Source organism: Leucopleurus acutus (genome assembly GCF_964270905.1).
Source record: "Leucopleurus acutus genome assembly, chromosome: 11".
NCBI classification, from domain to species: Eukaryota; Metazoa; Chordata; class Mammalia; order Artiodactyla; family Delphinidae; genus Leucopleurus; species Leucopleurus acutus.
In genome coordinates, this window is record NC_139152.1 from 50,671,581 (window position 1) to 50,682,732 (window position 11,152).

Here is an 11,152-nt window from a genome sequence, read left to right on the forward strand (position 1 = left end):
CATGGGACATACTTATATTTTAAAAAATTCTTTGTTTATCTGAAATTTAGATTTAACTACATGTCTTATACTGTTTGTTTAGTTGTGAAATCTGCCAACGCTAGTTCTGGTGTGTGTGTGTCCTTAATATCTTTACATAGTGGTTCCCACATTAGAATCAACTGGAGAACATTTCAAAAATACTAATGGCTGGGTCCCTCCCTCGGGGGGATTCAGATTTAATTGGTTTGAGGACTTTTATTTAAGCTCCCAGGTGATTTTAGTGTGCAGGCAGGGACTAAAAAATCCCTGCAGAAAGAGATAGGTATTAACTAATTAAATGTTCATGGCTACTGCATTGTTGGATTTAGGTTCCCTTAAGCTTAAATTCTTTGGGTTTTGTTCTATTAAAAATGTCATCTTATCACTCTTATTGCTAAGCCCAGAGGCAAAGGTCAAAGTGGATCATCGAAAAATGCCCTGTTAGTATGTGAAATGGTTTTCTTATTTCAGGTCAACTGAGCCCATAAAGAGAGATGTCAAGAGCTGTAATACTGATACCACTGCAGCAAATGACTCTCCATCCCGACACTTCAGGTTTTGTAATAAATAGTGCAGCTGGGCACCCTGGTAAAAGATTTACCTTCTACATTACTTTTATTACAGGTCAGTGCTCAAGAATGTAGGATGTTTGAAGCACACTTCTAGTTCAAGAGGAATTTGAACATAATTTTGTTCAGTTCTTCCAGACCCTGGGTATCTCCTCTTCTTCAGCTATTAATTGGCAAGCATGGAGAGCTGACGCTTACCTGCTGCTCACTTGTTACTGAAAAATTTATAGAAAGTTCAGGTATTGTGCCTGATAGCCCCGGGGTAGCACACTGTTTATTCTGCTTGGGTAAGGACCTTCTATTTGACTCTGGTACTCAATTTCATCCTGAAAATAAGTCTTGCCAACGTAAACCTTCATCATAAGTGCTAAGGAGATGCTGGCATAGAGCTTCAGCTGAGTAAGAGTCAAACTAGAGTGAGAGGGAAATAAAATGCCTGTGGCAGAAATACATTTTATAGAAGATGATATTGGTGGGTCAGATGATACGGCTTAATTGGTACAAAGTTCAGGAATGGAGACTCATGTGACAGGGCTTTGTTAAAAATGTTGTCTAAATGAGTATGTACATGATGGAGGTTTTGTAACCACTGCTTATTCTCTTATGAGATGTTCCAGAAAACTGTTGTAGGGAGAGGCAGTTGAGTGTAAAATAGAACCTTGGATTTGAAATCCTGGCTTTGGTGCCGCTTGGCTCTGGGTCCTTGGGCAACTACTTAACCTACCTGAACCTTTATTTCCTCATCTGGAGAAGTGCTTCTGGAATGGTAGAATAATGACCTCTAAAAATCCACTACTCCATATAAGCAAAGAGAATACTGGCAAAAATTGCCCAAAATCACCTTTTTCAGAACTCTAGAAACTAAGCAAAGGATCGCAACAATCCAAGGAGTGTTTATTCAAGAACAGCTGAACCTTGATAGGAATAAGGCAGTATTTTAACTGGACCAATTTCCTTATGCTCTCTCCACATCTGTGGTAGCCTTGAACAACAACAGCCTTGCAACTATACTATCTATCTCTGAGATCCAGCAGACTAGCAGATTTGGGTTTGCAGATTAGGGGTAGATAGGGTTTGTAGCTCCCCCAAAAGCTCCAGCCCCAGAGGACTGTCACTCTTTGAATCTCACTCTCTGGAAAGGCCCCATTCTCAGGGCTTGTCTTAACTTGACCAGCTCTGTGTGAACAACTCTATCCCCAAGGTGTTAGTTGAAAAGAATCAGCAAAAATTGTTTAACATCATAGCTATCTAAGGCAGTCATACCAATTGAGGTTAACAAGAAGCTGACCAAAAAACCTAAAAAAGGAAAAAACCAGTGAAGATGTCCATAGAGAGCTTTGAAAAGCTACAGCGTATTACTGAAGACCTAAAAGTCCTTGCACATGTGCAGGGCAGTCTGCATGCCCAGGAAAGACCTGCCTGACCTTAAAGCTCTGCAAAAGCAGGAAGTGAAGGCCAAGGTAGAGTTGTGAATTGCTTTCCACAGCATTGAAGGTGTGCTCCAAATTTGATGAAAAACATTAATTTACATATCCAAGAGGCTCAGTGAACTCCAAGTAAGATAAGCTCAAAGAGATCACACCTAGACACATCACAGTCAATCTCTTGAAAGCATCAAGAAAAAAGTAACTCATCACATGCAAGGGATCTTCAATAAGATTAATGTCCCAAATTAAACCATGGAGGCTAGAAGGTGGTGGGATGATATATTTAAAGTGCTGAAAGGTCAAAAAACCAAACAAGACAACAAACCTGTCAGATAAGAATTTGATATCTAGCAAAATTATCCTTCAGAAAATGAAGGAGAAATTAAGACATTCCCAGATCAACAACTGAATTTGTCCCAAGCAGACATGTTTTACAAGAAATACTAAAAAGAATCCTCCAGGCTGAAATGAAAGGATACTAGATAGTAACTGGAATCCATAGGAAGGAATAAAGAATATATATGGGAATTATAAAAGACTGTATAAATGTACTTTTGTTTATAACTCTTTCCTTCTATATAATTTAAGAGACAATGCATCAAACAATGATTATTAAACTTTTGATAGGCTTATATTGTATAGAGATGTAATTTGCATGGTAAATAATAGCACAAAGGAAGAGGAAAGGAAGTGTTTACTGGGGCAAAGTTTTTGTATACTATTGAAATTAATTTGGCATTATACAAACTAGGTTGTTTTAAGTTAAGATGCTAATTGTAATCTCCAGGGAAACCGCTAAGAAAATAACTTTAAGAATTTAGTAAAGAAACAAGGGAATTAAAATGGTGTACTAGAAATTATTTAAAAGCAGTAATGGAAGAATAGGGAAACAGAAAAGACATAAGACACACAGAAGACAAATAATAAAGTGGTAAACATAAGTCCTACATTATCGATAGTTACATTAAAGGTATATGGACTAACCATTTCTATCAAAAGGTGGAAACTGCCAGAATGAATTTAAAAATATGATCTAACTATATTCTAAGAGACACCTTAGATTTAAAAATACAAAATGGCTCATAATGAAAGAATGGAAAAAGATATACCAAGCAAAAAATAACCAGTTAAGAGCTAGAGTGGCTATACAAATAACAACCAAAATAGACTTTTTTTTCTGTACTTAAGGAATCTTGTTTTATTTGATTAGAGAATGTCTTTAAAATCATATGCACTTTGTCAGTGCGTTTCTAGGAATGTCTGGCATGTTTATTGGTCAAATGCCTTGCAGATGGAAATGAAATTTTGTGAGGAATCTTCTGGATCAAATTTTTACTTTACTTTACTTTTACTTACTGGATCTATTTTTACTTTAATAAAACTATTCAAAGCATAAATAAAATAGACTTTAAGATAAAAATTGTTACTGGAGACAAAGAAGGACATTTTATAATGATAAAAAGGTTAATCCATCAGAAAAGGTTAACAAATATAAACATATATGCACCTAACAACAGAGTCCCAAAAGACACAGAGAAAAATATGATGAACTGAAGAGAGAAACAGACAATTCAACAATAATAGTTGGAGACTTTAAATACCTCACTTTCAATGATGGGTAGAACAACTAAACAGAAGATCAACAATGAAATAGAAGACTTAATTGATTAGATCTAACAGACAACTACAGAACACTCTATCCAACAGCAGAATACATATTCTTCTCATGTTCAAAGGGAACATTCTCCAGGATAGAGTATATGATAGGCAATAAAACAAACCTCAATAAATTTAAAAGGACTGAAATCATACAAAGTAGGCTCTCTGATCACAATGGAATGAAATTATTTGCTCATTTATAAAATGTGACAATATTTACATGAGAAGAAGATAAAAGATCCCAGATCTCAAGTGCCCAGCAAAGGGCCTAATAAATATATAATACATAATAACACATAACAAGACCATATGCATGCATGTTTTTCTTTGCCTCATTGCTGGAGTGTGGTAAATGATGGGTTAACATCCTCCTTGAAAATAAAAAAAAAAAAATTTTAACTGCTTTGAGTTGGTGGCAGAATATAACTGATGGTGTCTTAGTACTGAGGAAATAAAGTATCACAACTCTGATGCATCCACCACCATTGTGGCAAAAAGCTGAATATAAGACTATCTTAGCAATAAAAAGATGGCAAATTAATAAATTATTTTGTTTGTAACCCAATAAAACAAGGTAAATGATTACTCATCTGTTTTTTCTTAATTAGAGGCCACTAGTGTATACTAATGTATTTGACTTTTTCATTCATTTCACAAGAGAGAAGCAAGATCAGGCCGTATTTTCATGAATTAATACTTCTGATCAAGATATTAAGCTTGACTTTTTACCATTTTAGAACAGATCCTAGCTCCGATACAAAGCAGATTTTAGTGACAGAGTCTAAATGACCCCTGAAGCCTAAATATTTACTGTCTGTCTCTCTCTTTATAGAAAAAGTTTGCTGAACCCTAACCGAAGAATTGAATCATTCTTGGGTGGACCTGGTAGATGATATTCCAGGAAAGACACTGAAAAAACATGCATCATCCTTTTATTTCCAAGTTTGCATAACTTTCTCCAACTGTTTTTATCTGTGTGCCCTCAGCTCCTCCTCACTTAATGTTTGAAGCAATTCCCAGGTATTTATATATGATGTTGTAATGTATATTTGAGTCTGTTTGCATTGTATTTTAAGGCATACAATACTAATAATGATAGCACTTATATTGTTCATAAGTATGAAAACAACCACACTGTTAATTTTCTTTCCAATTCTATTGTGCAATTGGTAGACTTGCCAAATGTCCCCTGACTTAACGTTTAGAGCTTCCAGGAATCAGAAATTTGATTTTTTTTTCACCTAGGACAGGAGAGTAGAAATTTCACAGTTCTCCAGCATGTCCTCCCAACTTTTTTTCTCACTGACCAAACTCAGAAAGGAAGTAATGTCTAACTCAGAACTGCTAAGACGACTATTTTCAGGTTCCGCAGTTCTTTAATCAGAGATGACTGGTTACTAATATACTAGTAGTGCTTAAGGAGTGTGAAATGACTTGTTCTGAGATATTTTGCTGCTGCAACTTCTTTTCTCCTATCCTTATGTCAACAATTTCCCCAAACCCACTCCCACCTCACAACAGTGCCTTCTGAATGGGCTTATCTACTTTCACTTTTCTGTGACTAGATTTGTAAATTAAAATTTAAAAAGAGGGTAAAAGAGAAAGCTCGTATTTGTATGCCCCTTTTAGAAGAGTGTTGTCTTCCAGATCTGCATTCACATTTTCCAAAGATCTGTCCATGGCCCCCCTGGACCACCAAACTGATCAGACCTGGTCCTTGCAAGGCAGTCAAGGTGCACCCTGCCTCCGTCTCATGCTCAGTCACTATCTGAATCTCTTGAAGGCAGCCTAAGTGGAATCAATAAAGCAAAGGAGGTTAGGTGGCTGGAAAATCTCGTCAAAAGTGAAAGACGTGAGGCCAAAAGATGTAGGGAGATGTACTAAGAGAGCAGCAGTCTTTTCGGGGCTCTACTGATAGAAAAAGCAATTAAAAAGGCAGACTAATTGCTAGGGTATCTAATTCACTCTTTGGCCCATCATTTAATTAAATGAAAAAACTGGGATGGCAACAAGTTTGAAGTATTTTGTAGATGGGGATGAGAATTTTTTTAAATTCTCATACTCACAATTTTTAAATTATGTTTCTACTCAGATATAAGCTAACACTCTCAAGCAACAGTCTTGGGAGCCAAAGAACCACTTGACTCTCCCAACAGTCATAAAGGTACAACATGGGATGGGCTTATCATTATTGAGAGTTTAAAGACCTTTTGTTTCCCCGATCTAGAGTCATAGCCCCAATAGTCATAATTTTCCTGGCTTACTCATGATCATTTTAAGCTGCACAAAGAAACAAAACACAGGTGTGGAGGAGAACTCTTGCTAAGATACCATCACAGCCACGTTAGAGTCTCTGCATTATTGCTATAAGTTTGTTTCCCCCATTCACTCTACCAGGTTCCAAAAGGAGGATTATTTCCCAAGTTACAAATGTACTTTCTCAATGCCATTTTCTTCTTTTAGCTGATATTTTTAATCACTTTACCCCAAATCCTCCAGAGCCAGGTTGTCTATACTTTGTTTCAGTTATCTACTGCTGTATCATAAACTACCCAAATGTTAGTGGCTTGAAACCAAAACCATTTATTTGCTCATGTTTCTGTGGATCAGGAATTCGGGCAGGGCTCAGTGTGGATGGTTTTCCTCCCTGTCCTGTGATGTCTGTGAACTCAGCTGGAATGGCTTAAACAGCTGAGAAGTGGCTGGGCCTCACTTATGGTATCAGACCTCTAGAGACCTAGGCTTGGAATTCTCGGAGTGTCATTTCTTCATTCTATTAAGCAACGCAAGTCACAGGCCAGACCAATTCAAGGGATGGGGATACAAATACCACCTCTTGATAAGAAAAGGAGCATTTGCAAACCAACATAGAAGGCATAGTTGGCAGCCAGCTTTGGTGACAGTCTACTACAGCTTTCAAGAGGTAATCTGATATGCTAAGCACTACTCGTGAGACAATGCTAGAAGACTCCTCCATCTTCCACAGAGAAAAAAATGTCTCAAACAAATGTATCTAATCCAAAGAGTGACTCTTTTAGCTTTTGCTATTGAGTAGGGAGGAGGAGACACCATAAGCATTAGGGTAAACGTGAAGGTGAAAAGAGCTGGGTAGACTTTGCAATGAAATCATTTTTAATATGAGTTTTTTTTTTTTTTTTTACCTAGTCTGCTCTTCTGAACTAAGCTTCAGATGAGCTATAGTCTACTTTTTAGCTTTATTTTGTGAATCAATACTTTGATTATTTTTAACATTGTGTCGGTGTTTTCTACATTACTTTAAACTTGCTGGACTCTAGAAGTAAGCAGAATTAGCATTTTTTGGTGTCTTGTCCCACCTGTAAGGTAACTTTTCTCTATAAGATGGTACATTTTACTAACACTTTGTAATTTTTTAAAATGCTTAAATGACAAAGGGGAGTCTTGAGTCTTACTGTCTTCAGCAAGGATACTGGTCACTAGCCCTCTCACTTAAGAGTACCTCTTTGGGGGCTTCCCTGGTGGCGCAGTGGTTGAGAGTCCGCCTGCTAATGCAGGGGACACCAGTTTGAGCCCTGGTCTGGGAGGATCTCACATGCCGCGGAGCAACTAAGCCCGTGAGCCACAACTACTGAGCTTGCGCATCTGGAGCCTGTGCTCCGCAGCAAGAAAGGCCGTGATAGTGAGGGGCCCGCGCACTGCAATGAAGAGTGGCCCCCACTTGCCACAACTAGAGAAAGCCCTCACGCAGAAATGAAGACCCAACACAGCCAAAAATAAATAAAATAAAAAATAAATAAATAAGAAGACCCCAAGATCACTATATATATATATAAAAAGAATACCTCTTTGGATAAAAGGGTCAATTCAACAAGAAGATATAACATTTGTAAATATTTATGCACACAACATAGGAGCACCTAAATGTACAAAGCAAATACTAACATACCTAATGGGAGAAACAGACAGCAATACAGTAATAGTAGGGGACTTTAATAACCCACATCAATAGAGAGATCACTAAGACAGAAAATCAATAAACATATGCCTTAAATGACACATTAGACAAGATGGACGTAACAGACATATACAAAACATTCCATCCAACAGCAATAGAACATACATATTTTTTCCAGGTGTGCATAGGACGTTCTCCAGGATAGACCATGTGTTAAGCCACAAAAAAGCTTAACAAATTTAAGAAGACCGAAATCATATCAGGCATATTTTCTGACCACAGTGCTATGAAAGTAGAAATCAATTACAAGAATAAAATTGGAAAATTCACAAATATGTGGCAATTTAACAAGCTACTGAAAAAAATCAGTGGGTCCATAGAGAAATAAAAAAAACCCTTCAGACAAGTGAAAATGGAAGTATAACACATGAAAACCTATGGGATGCAGCAAAAGCAGTTCTCAGAAGGAAGTTCACAGTGATAAATGTATACCTCATGAAACAAGAAAATCTCAAATAATCTAACTTAATACCTCAGGGAATTAGAAAAGAACAAAAAAAGCCCAAAGTTAGTAGAAAGAAGGAAATAACAAAGATCAGAGCAGAAATAAATGAAATAACAGACTAAGAATAGAAATGAAGTAACAGACTAAGAATAGAAAATTTCAATGAAACCAAGAGCTGGTTCTCTGAAAGATAAAATCGACAAACCTTTAGTGAGACTCATCAAAAGAAAAAGAGAGAGGGCTGAAAGAAATTAAAGAGGAGACATTACAACTGATGCCACAGAAATACAAAGGATCATGAGACTACTATGAACAATGATATGCCAACAAATTGAACAACGTAGAAGAAATGGATACATTCCTAGAAACATACAACCTTCCAAGACTGAATCATGAGGAAATAGGAAGTCTGAACAGACCAGTTCCTAGTAAGGAGACTAAATCAGTAAGACCTCCCAAGAAAAACAAAAGTCCAGGATCAGATGGCTTCACTGGTGAATTCTAACCAACTTTCAAAGAAGAATTAATACTAATCCTTCTCAAACTCTTCCCAAAACACTTCCAAACTCATTTTATGAGGCCAGTATGACCCTGATACCAAACCAGATTAGGACATCACCAGGAAAGAAAATTATAGGCCAATATCCCTGATAAACATAGATGCAGAAATCCTCAACAAATTATTAGTAAACCAAATTCAACCATACATTATTAAAAGGATCATACATCATGATCAAGTGGAATTTATTCCAAGGTTGCAAGGATGGTTCAATATCCACAAAACAGTGTGATACATCACAGTAACAAAATGAAAGATAAAAATTACATGATCATCTCAACAGATGCAGAAAAAGCATTTGGCAAAATTCCAACATCCATTCATGATAAAAACCCTCAACAAAGTGGATGCAGAGGGAATTTACCTGAATAGAGACCATATATAACAAGCCTATAACTAACATCATACTCAGTGGTGAAAAGCTGAAAACTTTTCCTCTAAGATTAGGAACAAGATGAGGATGCTCACTCTTGCCTCTTTTTATTTATTTATTTTATTTTATTATTATTATATTTTTGCGGTACGCGGGCCTCTCACTGCTGTGGTCTCTCCCACTGCGGAGCACAGGCTCCGGATGCGCAGGCTCAGCAGCCATGGCTCACAGGCCCAGCTGCTCCGCGGCATGTGGGATCTGCCCGGACTGGGGCATGAACCCATGTACCCTGCATCGGCAGGCAGACTCTCAACCACTGCGCCACCAGGGAAGCCCATCTTGCCACTTTTATTGAACATAGTGTTGGAAGTCATAACCAGAGAAATTAAGCAAGAGAAAGAAAGAAAAGGCATCCAAATTGGAAAGAAAGAAGTAAAACTGTCACTAGTTGCAAATCACGATAGTATATGTTAAAAAAAAAAAAAAACCCTAAAGACTTTCTACAAAACTGTTAGAACTAATAAATGAATTCAGTAAAGTTGCAAGATACAAAATTAGTACATTGAAATCTGTTCCATTTCTATACACTAATAACAGATTATCAGAAAGAGAAATTAAAGGAACAATCACATTTACAATTGTATCAAAAAGAATAAAATTCCTAGGAATAAATTTAACCAAGCAGGTGAAAGAACTGTACACTGAAAACTATAAGACATTGATGAAAGATACTGAAGACACAAATAAATGGGAAGATATACTGTGCTGATGGACTGGAAGAATTAATATTGTTAAAATGTCCTTACTACCTAAAAGCAATCTACAGATTCAATGCAATCCCTATCAAAACTCCAATGGCATTTTCCACAGAAATAGAACAATTCTAAAATTTATATGGAACCACAAAAACCCTGCATAGCCAAAGAAACATTGAGAAAGAAGAAAAAAGCTGTAAACATCATGTTCCCTGATTTCAAACTCTATTACAAAGCTATAGTAATCAAAACAGTATGGTATTGGCATGAAAATAGACACACAGATCAGTGGAACAGAATAGAGAGCTCAGAAATAAACTCATGCATATACGGTCAATTAATTTGTAACAGAGGAGCCAAGAATATACATTGGGGAAAGGACACTCTTTTCAATAAATGGTGCATTGAAAACTGGACAGCCACATGCAAAAGAATGAAACTGGATCACTACTTACACCATAAACAATTAAAGACTTGAGCGTAAATACCTGAAACCATAAGGTTCCTAGAAGAAAACGTAGGTGGTAATAAGCTCTTTGACCTTGGTCTTGGCAAACATGTTTTGGATTTGGCACCCAAGGCAAAAATAAACAAGAGGGACTACATCAAACTAAAAAGCTTCTGCACAGCAAAGGAAACCATCAACAAAATGAAAAAGCAACCTACTAAATGGGAGAAAATATTTACAAATCGTAGACATTTATCTGATAAATGGTTAATATCCAAAATATATAAAGAACTCATACAACTCAAAAAAAATCAATTAAAAAATGGGCAGAGGATCTGAATAGACACTTTTTCAACGAAGACATACAGCTGGCCAACAGGTACATGAAAAAAGGCTCAGCATCACTAATCATCAGGGAAATGCCAATCAAAACCATGAGACATCACCTCATACCTCTCAGAAGGGTTATTACCAAAAAGACAAGAAATAATAAGTGTTAGCAGGATGTGGGGGAAAAGGTTGTTGGGAACGTAAACTGGTGCAGCAACTATGGAAAACAGTACGGAGATTCCTCAAAAAATTAAATAGAACTACCATATGATCCCACAATTCCACTTCTGGGTATTTCTCCAAGGAAAATGAAAACACTAATTTAAAAAGTTATATGTACCCTCATGTTCACTGCAGCATTATTTACAATAGCCCAGATATGGAAACAACCTAAATGTCCCTCAAAGGATGAATGGATAAAGAAACTGTGGTGTGTATGTATTTTTATAGATAGATTGATGATAGGGATAGAGATGGAGCTATAATAGAATATTATTCAGCCATAAAAAAGAATGAAATCTTGCCATTTGTGACAACACGGGTGGACCTTCGGGGCATCATGCCAAGTCATT

The 11,152-nt window shown here is 36.7% G+C and overlaps 1 long non-coding RNA gene across 1 annotated transcript in view; it reads left to right on the forward strand.

Annotated features, from left to right (window-relative positions):
* Window positions 1-11,152, forward strand: part of LOC309968422 — a 69,585-nt gene that overhangs the window by 21,803 nt on the left and 36,630 nt on the right. The gene's annotated exons all lie outside the window — the stretch shown is intronic.